The sequence below is a fragment of the Rhinopithecus roxellana genome, chromosome 5 (genome assembly GCF_007565055.1).
Source record: "Rhinopithecus roxellana isolate Shanxi Qingling chromosome 5, ASM756505v1, whole genome shotgun sequence".
Classification (NCBI taxonomy): domain Eukaryota; kingdom Metazoa; phylum Chordata; class Mammalia; order Primates; family Cercopithecidae; genus Rhinopithecus; species Rhinopithecus roxellana.
The window spans coordinates 61,612,969-61,625,702 of record NC_044553.1 but is presented as its reverse complement, the minus strand read 5'-3'; the positions used below and the strand labels follow the sequence as shown (position 1 = coordinate 61,625,702).

The 12,734-nt window shown below is 42.1% G+C and overlaps 1 long non-coding RNA gene and 3 gene segments (V, D, J or C); 3 read left to right on the top strand and 1 right to left on the bottom strand.

Moving 5' to 3' along the window:
- The window catches only part of LOC115897527, a 112,247-nt gene extending 100,836 nt beyond the window's left edge, over nucleotides 1-11,411 (bottom strand). Inside the window, exon 1 of the long non-coding RNA XR_004057334.1 lies at nucleotides 11,289-11,411. This is a non-coding gene — a long non-coding RNA (uncharacterized LOC115897527). The remainder of the gene's footprint in view (nucleotides 1-11,288) is intronic.
- LOC104674124 overlaps nucleotides 1-12,734 on the top strand; it is an 840,972-nt gene that overhangs the window by 676,479 nt on the left and 151,759 nt on the right.
- Nucleotides 1-12,734, top strand: part of LOC104656245 — a 632,938-nt gene that overhangs the window by 503,193 nt on the left and 117,011 nt on the right.
- Nucleotides 1-12,734, top strand: part of LOC104656285 — a 576,427-nt gene that overhangs the window by 467,880 nt on the left and 95,813 nt on the right.

Here is a 12,734-nt window from a genome sequence, read left to right as displayed (position 1 = left end):
GATCTGGGAGACAAGACAGTGTCCTACTGTGCTGGACATCTTCCAGTGACATTGACCCAACTGGGGGAACTCCCTGAGGTTAAGAAAAATCTCCCTCCAAGGCTGAGTTAATGAACTACCTAGATGTAAGACAGGAGACTGAAACCATTTATGTCCCAGGAAAAATGCTGACTTACCTTCTTATGACCTAGACCTCTTTGCAAATCTAATGAGAAAAGTTTGTTATGTACAGATATTTGCCTCCAATTTTATTTCAGGAGATTTGTGCTCTTTCCTGGACTGCCCCTGAACCTGGAGGTAATAATTCTAGATCAAAGTCTCCCTAGAACCTTGAAAAGGGTGGACTGAGAAGACTGGATATCCAGCTCTAGGTAACCAGTCCTCCACTGCCACCACCATGCTTTCTAATCCCCAGGGGAACCTGGTCATCTTGCCAGACAATTGCTATTTCTCCTGACAAAATCCGAGTTAGTCAACTGACAGGGTCTTTGTTTCTGTTTCTCTCTATGCCTATCTCTCAAGGTGCCCTACCATTAATGAATCTTAATCATCACTTTTATATCTCAACTCTGGCTCCCAGTTTCCGTTTTCCCACGCTTCCTCTGGGGGAGCCATCCCGGAACCCCCTCATTAATCCACAGACAGCCATCTCAGGACTTTATGCTAAGAATTCATTGTTCCCCACTTTCCTGCATTTGAACACTGGAGGGCAATGCTGGACCGGCCAAAGCACTCTAGGTGCTCTGCTCCATCTTTGTCTCAACCTTGCCTGTCATTTCAGGATGCAGCCTCTGGTTGGAAGCCAAAACCAAGGACCAGTAGAGCACCCATAGGCTAGCAGAACACTTAGGTCTATTACAGCAGCTCCTCCACATGGGATCATAGGAATAAAAGGTAGCTCATGGAAAAGCACATCTGGTTACATGGATGACACAATCCCCTGGGAAGGAAACTGAGAGGGATGCTTGCCTAACTGTGTCATTAACAAGAAACAATCTGTCTCTCTGACTAGAGGATGCAGATTCCTACCTGTCTTCACTCACTCAGATGTAAACCCCTGGAGGGTAATGTCTAAGGTCTGCATTCCTGTAGCAAGCACAGTGCTTGGCAACAAATATTTGCTGGATGAATAAATGGATGAATGCATGCATGGATACATATGTATAAAGTGGAACCGGTCATTTTCAGATTTGTTGTTGTTTTCTAGCTCTTATGACACCTAAAGTTTAAATCATTAATCAGTTGCTGAGCATTCTTAGTCTTAAAGTCAGCTAAGGATGGTCAGGTGGTTAATTAAACCAGTGGTTGTCATTGTACAATTGTTATTTCAAACACCACTTCAAGAGTTTCAGGTCTTTTATTTTTAGGAAGTCCTTCATTATGTCATCCATGTGTCCTCAGACCTCACCAGCCTGTGGATTACAAAATACAGACACTATTTCATTAATATTCAATTCACAAGAACCTGCAGGCTCATCATGCGGAATATTGAGCATCTGTGATGTCCCCAAGTGATTTGTGGGGATTTCATATGCCACAATGGGTCCCCATGGGGCCTGATAGTTCCACAGAGCCAGAGCTCTTCTTCAGGCTACTTTTCATCGTCTTGTGAGACTTTTCTCCCGGCTGCTCTCCCCTCTACCTTCACCACAATGAATCCCATGTCAGGTAGACAGAGTCCACTCTCTTAATCATTCAAAGCACTGCTAAATGTTTGAGGAAGAAAGAAGAGCACATTTTGAGACCCCAAAACCCAACTTGAGACTCTTTCTACCTCCAAGCAGACTTATACATAGCAAAGACCAGCTCAAGGCACCCAGTAAAAATCTGCAGGCATCTCTGTATCTCCAAGTGCAGACAGCAGAGGAGATCTTTTCTTCTCAGTCCAAAACTAGCGTTTTCCTGCCCTGGGATGATTGACGGTGAGAAAAACATTTCCTCCAGGGAAGCTCTCTACCTGCCCCTCCACCTTCTCAGATGGGGCCCGACCTTTATGACTCTGACAAAGCAAACCTGGTACTCAGCTGTCTTACTAGATCTTATAATACTATGTGTGTGACATCAACAGCTCTAACTAAATTCACACTTGGGAAAAATATGCCCCTCATTCTAACTAAAAAATATCATTTAATTTTTCTAACAGAACACTTACTATTTTTTTTTATATACTTTAAGTTCTAGGGTACATGTGCATAACGTGCAGGTTTGTTACATATGTATACTTGTGCCATGTTGGTGTGCTGCACCCATCAACTTGTCAGCACCCATCAATTCATCATTCATATCATGTATAACTCCCAATGCAATCCCTCCCTGCTCCCCCGTCCCCATGATAGGCCCCGGTGTGTGATGTTCCCCTTCCCGAGTCCAAGTGATCTCATTGTTCAGTTCCCACCTATGAGTGAGAACATGCGGTGTTTGGTTTTCTGTTCTTGTGATAGTTTGCTAAGAATGATGGTTTCCAGCTGCATCCATGTCCCTTTTTTATGGCTGCATAGTATTCCATGGTGTATATGTGCCACATTTTCTTAATCCAATCTGTCACTGATGGACATTTGGGTTGATTCCAAGTCTTTGCTATTGTGAATAGTGCCACAATAAACATACGTGTGCGTGTGTCTTTGTAGTAGAATAATTTATAATCCTTTGGGTATATACCCAGTAGTGGGATGGCTGGGTCATATGGTACATCTAGTTCTAGATCCTTGAGGAATTGCCATACTGTTTTCCATAATGGTTGAACTAGTTTACAATCCCACCAACAGTGTAGAAGTGTTCCTATTTCTCCACATCCTCTCCAACACTTGTTGTTTCCTGACTTTTTAATGATTGCCATTCTAACTGGTGTGAGATGGTATCTCATTGTGGTTTTGATTTGCATTTCTCTGATGGCCAGTGATGATGAGCATTTTTTCATGTGTCTGTTGCCTGTATGAATGTCTTCTTTTGAGAAATGTCTGTTCATATCCTTTGCCCACTTTTTGATGGGGTTGTTTGTTTTTTTCTTGTATATTTGTTTGAGTTCTTTGTAGATTCTGGATATTAGCCCTTTGTCAGATGAGTAGATTGCAAAAATTTTCTCCCATTCTGTAGGTTGCCTGTTCACTCTGGTGGTAGTTTCTTTTGCTGTGCAGAAGCTCTTTAGTTTAATTAGATCCCATTTGTCAATTTTGGCTTTTGCTGCCGTTGCTTTTGGTGTTTTAGACATGAAGTCCTTGCCCATGCCTATGTCCTGAATGGTACTACCTAGGTTTTCTTCTAGGGTTTTTATGGTATTAGGTCTAACATTTAAGTCTCTAATCCACCTTGAATTAATCTTCGTATAAGGAGTAAGGAAAGGATCCAGTTTCAGCTTTCTACTTACGGCTAGCCAATTTTCCCAGCACCATTTATTAAATAGGGAATCCTTTCCCCATTTCTTGTTTCTCTCAGGTTTGTCAAAGATCAGATGGCTGTAGATGTGTGGTATTATTTCTGAGGACTCTGTTCTCAGAACACTTACTATTTTGATGCACAACACCTGTTTTCAGTTTTATGATGACTTCATAATCTCCAATACAATGAGTGAATATTTCTTTGAAATGAGAATAACCTCATTCTCAACCTTACTTTAGTTTTCTCAACAAAAGAAGAGGGCTCAAAGTTCATCTAGGGTCTTTACCTACAGAAATTCAATGCTGTCAGCAATCTTCAAGGAGCTGCTCTGCCAAAGGAAAAAGAAAAAAGAAAAAAGGAAATCCTACTTTTATAAGTTATCCCTATTATTAAAATTTCTAACAAATCTCTCCCTACAGTTCAAACCTAGGTCCCCAGAGTACATGGTCCTCATCCTTCTCATAAAAATGCTGTTAAAAAAAAAGATGTCCTTTGACACCTTTTCTGAGAGCAAACAGAGATTGAAAAAAAAATCATTCTAAAATAACATTTTTTATTACTGTCCAATGGGAAGTGAGTTGATCATAGGTTAAGCATGTCCTATTAGTATATCTTGCTCAGGATGCCTTTGGTGTGAGTAAGGCATGGGTTTCTAGGCTAAAATCTCTGTTCTATACCTGCAAAAAACAGTGTACAGAAATTTCCATAAGAGAGGAGATTGGCAGTCAATACATAAGACTCCATAGGCAGGAAATCTCCAGGGTCAGTTCCCTGCATTCAAATACAGACCTGCCATCAGGGCTCTGATTTCCAGGTCAAAGGCTCGGTGAGTGGATAATGCCTAAGGCCTGATGCCAGGCCTGATGTCCAGGTTTAACACTGATGACAGGCCACGGACCCTCCTGCCTTGGGATTCCGAAAAACCCAGAATCTTTCCCAGTTCCTACTGACACTAACTTTGGCCCAGGCAAGACGTGTCTGAGATTGCTTCCCTTGAAACCATAGTCCTTTCTTATCATTCCAAAACCAAGCAGCCCTGGTTATGCTGCTGTGGCAGAGCAGGTAATCTTGGTGAGTCCTTCCAAACTGCACATACTGGGATATCCCTGGGGAAATGATCACATTATGCTACTTTGTTGAACACTAAGGACTGCAATAAGGACTATGAATCCCAAATATTGCTAGTGTGGGAGCCAGATCCTTCAGGTCATTCACTAGAAATTATCCAACCAGAAATTTTCTTTCAAGTTCTGTTCAAAGTCCAGCAGTTTGCATACAGGATTCAGATGAGACTTCTAAGAATCACCTGCATCTTGGATAAAGCACCCTGGCAGCCTCTTGAAAAATCAATTCCCTAAGAAATCTATCTTTTAGAAATGGACCTTCCCAAAGCCAGTGAGAGAATGAGAGGAGTATGTGTTTTCCAAAGGGAAACATATATAGACTTTCATGTCATTAATTTCTGAAGTCAGGCCATGATAAATGTTGGCAGAGTACAATGCACAGCTGCCCAAAGGAGGGGAAATTAGCTTGGTTCAGGAGGACTAGGAAAGGCTCCCTGTGGAAATTTTAGTTAAAGTGACTTAAAGGATGAATGATTTTGACAAATGAGGGATTGGAGAAGGACATGGTGGGCAGAGGGAGTGCAGCTTGGGCAATGTCAAGGAGGGATATAGAACCGTGCTTGGGGAACAGTGATCACTAGGTGAGAGTCGAGTCTGCCTGAGTTGGGGCAATAGAGTGGTTGGAGTGGTGGGTTGTGGTTTGACTGAGAAAGCTTTTGTGAATCACACTAAGGAGCTAGATTCTGTTATATGGGAAATGGGCAGAAATCGGAGGCACGTAAGAGGAAGTGTGCTTCGAAGAGTGCTTGGAAAGATTACTGTGGGTAGGAAGATTGGTTCCGAGACTGGAAACAATCAGATCAGATGTAAAATTAATACGAGACTGAGGTAGACATTGAGAAGGATCAGAAGGACTTGGAAAGAGAAAACAGTTTTAAGAAACACCTCAAAAATAGATAAATGATAGTGGGAATGAAAGAAAAGGGAGAGATTGTCTCTTCCCGACATCCTGGCTATGTGCTGGAAGATTCCCTAGTCCCAGGCCCCAAGGTCTTACCATTATAAATTAATCCTTACTCATTTGTCCATTAAGGCTTAAGGTGTCAATTCTTCCAGGAATGTTTTTATGTTTCTACTCCATAGGATTGATCCTTCATTCCAAAGGATTAATTTCCAGTGGCAGAATACCAGGTACCAATAGAGGAGATTTGGGGGCAGTGGTCTTCTCAGGCCCCTCAAAAATCGTTACATAGTTGACTGCCCACTCCTCTTATTTATAAAGCTGTTTGTGTGAATAAGCTCCCAACTATTTTGTCTGTGCCCATTTGATCACTGATTGAATACAAAATAAAAGCCAAACATCTATATTCTTTTTCTTCTCTGAATTATCTTTTCCCTTCTCTTCAGATATGGAACAAGGAAACCCAGATCCAGGGAAAATATTCTAAATCCTTGATCTCCCTATCCAGTTGGCGCCCCAGCCCAGTAAAATGGCTTTGGGTACAACATTCCGCCAACAGCAGAGACAGCCTTCCCTGGGAGTCTTGAATAGGCCTGTCCAGGGCCACCGTGCAGCACACATACATCTTCCCAACCAACTCCACTGTCACAAACACCATCCACACTGTCGTGGGCAAGCCTCTGGCCACCAATGCCACCCCACCCGCTCTGATGTGGGCACACCTATAGCCATGCCACCAGCACTCCTCGTGCACATGTCTACAGTGTATCTGTGCAGTCACAGTTGCCACCAACTCAATTCTGTGTAACCCTAAGTCCAGGCATCTTGGGGTGAGTATCTTCTTATTCCTTTGTCCATTGTCCTGCTGTCCCTTTAAAATTGTTCGTGAGAGTATTTTGCAGAAAGATATGTGATCTTGAAAGAGAGAGATAGAAAGAGATGAGGTAGGAGAGTGGCAGGGGTGGGGGTAGAGACTTTGAGAAAAGCAAGAAAAGAGAAAGGATCCTTGACATCCATCAGTCCCAACTCCCAAAATAAGATTGGCCCTAAAGATAGCTTATTATTTATCCCAAATTAAAATTTTGTGGCTCTGCAATCATTGTGTACACAATGAAAAGAAAACCATCACACAAAAGATGCCGTTATCCTCACAGTGGGAACAATAGCAGCCAAGATGATTCTGTTCCAAGAATAGAATGATAACAGTGCTAAGTCAGGAACTCCAAAACTTTGTCAACAAATAGAATAATTTCTTGATGGGAAAATGGCTATAAAAGAAGGTGGGCAGAAAAGCAACTTTCTGACTCGAACTGGGCGTGGGTTGCCAGGGAAAATTCCAGCCTGGGTTCCTCCATAGTGAGCTCACAACCAGCTGTGCTGACTGGGGAGAAGTCCTGCCTAACTATGCACAGACTCCAGAATGCCCTCACCTTACCCCTGCCCAGCATCATATACAGAATCTGACAGGCTGTACCTGCTTCTCTTGCCTGAAGTTACGCATCATTACCAGATTTCCAACTCCATGATGGCAGAAACTTTGGCTGGTTTTTGTTTCCATTGTATCCTCAGCATTCAGCAGAAGGTTTGTGTATACTTGGCACCCAATAAACATTTGCTGAATGAATGGTTGATTGATTAATCAATTAATTGATTAATTTAGAATGAGCAAAATACTTCCTCCCTGTCTGGCTTCTGAAGAGTGAGTCTAAGTACTAGACACTGCCAGATAGGCAACAGAAGCCACAGTCCACTTGGAAAAATGACTGTTTCTACCTTTGCTCATCCTTCTGGGCACCTTAGATTCCTGAAATTCAGGAACAAGGACCCAAGAGATCATGACCCACCAAGTGTCTTTCAACAAAAGACTATTTTCCTGGCTGTTTCTTTTCAGAGAATAAGCCTCCTGGGCCTGATAAGGGAATGACACCATATGCTGAAAACACAGGCCCTGAGTGGCAGAGGGCACCAGAGCCTCCTCTAAGGAGTCTGTTGGATTGCAGCCTTTGAACAAATCTGAGTGTGTCTTTTGATAGCACCGGCATCAACCACCCCCAAGGACCTCTTTCCTTTATTGCTTCAGCAATGAAGCAGCCACATGGCTGTTGTAGATAAGGTGGCCCAAGTGCATTGTGCATGCAAAGTAGGCTACATGGTGCACAGCACTGAGAACCGCAGACGCACCATGTACCGGCTTCTCTGCACTGCGCTGCCCTTCCTCTGTGAGTGGGCCCCAGGTAAACGGGTACGATTTCCCACCACTTCTCATTTCTCATTTTCTATCATTTTTTCTTTGCCAGATGGCTCCTGCAAGACTGAAATCAGACAGCCTTCCAAAATGGCCACTATCACTGGGACAGATGTCAAGTTCCAATGCCAATATAATATTCCTGATGGGAATTATGGTTCTGTGTGCTGGCATCTGCAGAGAGCTAACCAAAGCCTTACCCATATCTGAAATTCCTGAATACCCATTCCTGAAATTCAGGAACAAGGACCCAAGAGATCATGACCCACCAAGTGTCTTTCAACAAAAGACTATTTTCCTGGCTGTTTCTTTTCAGAGAATAAGCCTCCTGGGCCTGATAAGGGAATGACACCATATGCTGAAAACACAGGCCCTGAGTGGCAGAGGGCACCAGAGCCATCCCTTTCAAGGCACCCTGGAATCAGAGCATTGCTAGTTGTCTGTGGACAGAAAATTGTTCTCCAGAATCTTAATCCTTAAGCATGTGCAGCCAAGAGACAGAGCCATTTACTGCTGTGCACTGTGGGCTCCATGATGCATACTGGATATCACACTGAACAAACACAGTAAGCCTCAAGCAGCCTCAACACAGAAAATTCAAAGGATCCACCAACAACACACAGGGTGTTTAGTGTCATCTTAAACTTGCATCTTGAATGCATCATCGATTCATTCATTCAAAACTAAAAGTCCTTTATGGCTTACAAATTGATGTACTGAGTATTGTGAGGGATACAAACATATATAACAAACACGTCTCAAATAATAAAATGTATTCAGCAGGTAGGATCTCCTCACTTTTATCTTGCTAAACCATGAGAAATTAAAATTAAATCCTGTTTAATTACTTGAATCTTCCAGCTGACAAATAATAGCAGTCTTTGATACAGAGAGGGACAAATGAATTGCACACACATATAAAATCAGGGCCAGCAATTAACATCTTAATGACATACCCTTAACTTACCAACATTTCTAAAAGCGTGAAAAAATATTAAATATCTATGTATACATGTATATGTACAGTAAATTTATACATAGATGATAGATGAATAGATACATAGACAGGCATGCTGTAAGAAGCATCATAAAAGGACTGAGCTCAAGTTCAGACTTTAAAGCCAGACTTCTTGAGTTTTGAATTCCAGACCTTCCGTTTACTGACTCAGTAGCTGTATGACCTTGGGCAAGTTACTTTGTGCTTTGCTTTCCTCATCTATAAAATAATGATAACAATAACACCTACCTCAGGGAATTGTTGCAGAAATTAAGTGAACTATAGCACGTGTTACTGTATTCAGAGCAAGGCTTGGCATGTGAAAAGCACTCAGTGAGTATTAACTACTTTTGCTGTCGAGTGTGATAATATCCTGATGATGATTACTAAATTTTCCCTCTGTTGGGCTGGGTTGAGCCTTTAGGAAGTTGTTGATAAGAAATAAGTCAGTCTCTTGAACAATCAAACATTATTTTCTACATTAGTATCCTATCGAGTAAGAATTAAATATCAATGGAGATTCAGAGAAATACAATTCAAAAGGCCTTCAGGACCTTTTTTCTAGATGGCAATAAATTACTGAGGGCTTCCTATGTAGAAATAAAAAACAGAGGAAAGTAATTTCTGCTTGACTGTCATAAAATAAGCAAATATAGGCTTTGTGAGATATTAAAATACAACAGTAGCCCCACGCATTAAATGAATAGAATAATGGAATAATTTATAATTTTAAAGCCAAAAGTAAAATTAAAGTCATTTATGAGCATATTTTTAAAGTATAATATTTGTTCTATCAACATAAAAGGCATAGCAGATGACCTGAAAAAGTTCCCACCTCCAAGAAGATAACAAATTAAGTCACAGTGTGCCTGACGTTGTGTCATCCTCAAAAACTGGGAAGTCAGGATCAGTCCAAGATGCCAGAAGTGAGGAGGCTCTACAAAGACACCTCCACTTCGGCCTCTGTTTATTCAAGGCCCCAGCCACGGAAACTCGATGGTATGAACTGCTGAGCTGAGAACTGGGGGTAAATGAGGACTGTCTTCTCTGTTTTTTGGGTTTTTTTTTCTGAAAATGCAGGGTCTCCTGCTAATTCAGATTCTGTGTTTTATTCATCAGTGGGAACACAAATCCCCTGCTATCTTGCTAGCTTTCTCATTTGCAGCCAACATATGGGTTTATCAGCACTGGTTACCCTGCCAAGAACAGCCCTTCAGGGACATGGGATAACACAAAACAGGAAATTTTTCTTCGAATAAAGAGTTGGGCAACGATCCTTTGTAAAATTTGGTTTTGGGGTCGGATTTCAAAGTCTTAACCCTCATGGGACAGGCAGAGACTCAGGGGTATTTGGTGAGTGACTGAATCCCTGTTGCTCCTGAGCTTGCCCTTCCCCAGGGCTCCTCGGGGCCAGAATTGCTGAATGTTAACGTGGGAGACTCAGGTTTCCTACAGGACATTTACAACTCTTGTAACTCTGCTGTATGCTCTGCCAGTAAGGAACTACTTAGTAATTCCTCCCAGAGCCAATACTCAAAGACTAATGCCACGTCACATGCAATAGGGAAATGCAGCTCTATCTGTCATCCATGTCACTGATTCTGTCATTCATTGCTCCATGCTAAAAGTCCCAGTGAGAGAAATCGTCTTTCTTCTTTTTCAAAACCAGCTACTATTGAAGGTAAAGAAAAGTTTAGGGGCAGAAGAACAAAGTCATTACAGAACCATGCATGGATTGGTGAGCACTGCCCGGGGGCAGGTTTTGTGGTAGTGATCCATAAGAAGGAAAGCAAAAATTATGGTGGAGATGATGGAATATTTGAGAGTCTCTGCCCCAATCATCTCATAATCGAACTAGGAGCCCTCTAATCTCCCCATGCAATCCTTGGAGGACAGTCGTAGAAGAAAAGGTGAGCAAGAAGGTTTAACTAGTTAACAAGTGTTCATCAAGTATCCATAAATCTCAGGGGACAGAAGTGGCATTTTTGTATTCAATCATGTATATTAGTATTTGGTATGTGCTCCATGCCACTCCAAGATCCAAGCCTTCTCGCATTGTGTAACTCATACCATAGTAGGGCTCACAGTGTAATAGAGGACCCAAATCAGATGCTTGTGGAAACAAGAGAAATACTTCGTTGTAATGATTATGGGGGTGCTCCAGGAGGAAAGTACAGACTGAAATTAGAATATTTCAATTTCAAAATGAGTTAGGTGATGGAAGCCAAGAAGACATCCTAAAGGAATTAAATCCTGAGCTGAAACTAGATATGAAAAAGTTTGTTTATTTACATCTCAAGATCCCAAGTCAGTAACAGAAGCAGAATTACAACTTGAGAAAGGCCCCACTTGCCTCTATGCTGTTTTGCTCGGCAGCTGCTTCCTTCGGTGGCACACAGCTGGGAAAGTGAGTCGCAGATGGACTATTGGCAGCCAAAATTTTTTTAGAGACAAATGACACTGTGATTTTCCTTGACACCCATTGAAATTCCTCACTAATTTCCAAAAATATCTTATGTTGTTTTAAAACAACCAATGAGGCCCAGACATTTCAGTAGAACAAATCAGAGAAACCAAGTTAATTCCAGCCATCTGAGCATTCTGAGCCCAAATCATCTAGACTAAGAAGAAGAATCGTTTACTTACCGAAGGCAGTCGCAGGATACCCAGCAACTGAGGTCCTGACTCACAGCATTCTAACCAAGAGAAAACACAAACACAGCGTCTTCTGTTTTCATTCACTTCTGTTCCTGTCCTTCAGTTGCTTGTCCAACCAGCTGGAGACACAGCAGAGAAACCAGAAAACAAAGAAAGCAATTAGGAACAGGAGAAACAGCTGATAAGCACCCTGCCTAAGCAGAGGTGAATCCTGGGCACCCATCAGGGAAAGACTTTGCTGTTACTAAGGCTTTAGGTGAGGAGTTTGAGGGTTACGAGTAAGAGATAAAGCAAGGAAAGGGCTTTTCTTTGCCAAATTTATCTTTTTTCACCCATAAAGCTCAAAGAGGATGGGGAAAGAATGGATGTATTCTCAAATCAAATGAAAAATAGTTCTAAAACTTACAATTAGTGACAAAATCAGAAGTTCTGGCACTTTCTCCCATTTATGCTGAAGTAATACTATGGGTAAATGTTTTATATCAAAGACCCCAGAGAGACCATCAGAGAATGACACTAAGCTGGGCACGCATACTAGCTGGTATGGGGTTAATTTGATTTGACCTTGGCGTCTTCTCTCTTCTTAAAGTCCTCCTATCCTTTCTTTATCCTGTATAGACAAAGAAAACTGGGGTCTAACTTATATGTGTCTTCCATCCTTAGCTGCCAGAGACAGTCCTTTGCCAAAGGGCACAGTAGATTGATACTACTCATATGTCCCTTGACACGGCTTCATTCAGTTCATTCATTTATCTACCCAAGTCCTACGGCAGCCTAACATGGTTCAACAGACCACTGTTTCCCTCAGAGGAATGTTCTGTGCCAGGCTTGAAATAACAAGCTCTGTGTCTCTCCTGGTAACTATGGCTCAGGCAGGGAGCTATGACCAGGTCACTAACCCCACCATGGCAAAGAGGAAGAGACAAGGCAAAGAAGCCAACATCTAAATGAGTACCTGGCACGGGAATAAGTCCTTCACATGTGTTCTCTCATTTCAGCCTCACAGCATCCCTGCAAAGTAACTATAATTACCCCATTTGCAAATAAGGAAATCAAGACTCGGAGTTGTAATTTGTCCCGCTACTGGTAAGTCACAAAGCAAGATTCAAAACCATGAGCTAGTAGACCTGCAAAGTCAGTGCTCCTTTTACATGTAGGTAATGTGGGCACTGATACCACCTAGGCAGTGAGCCACAAGCTATTACAAGCAGGTTCTATCCAAGTGGGAGGCACCTTGCTCTAGGTACCTAGCAGGTTCTATCCAAGTGGGAACCACCTGCTGCAGAGTGCCCCACTTCTGCCTGCGCATACAACAGTGGGTAAAAGACCTGGATTTCCCATGTTTTATCCTGAGTTGCTGGCAAATTCTTTCCTAATCTCAGTCTTCACTAGATAAGCAACCAACTCTCTTGGTTTCTTGAGAGTTGAGGCATC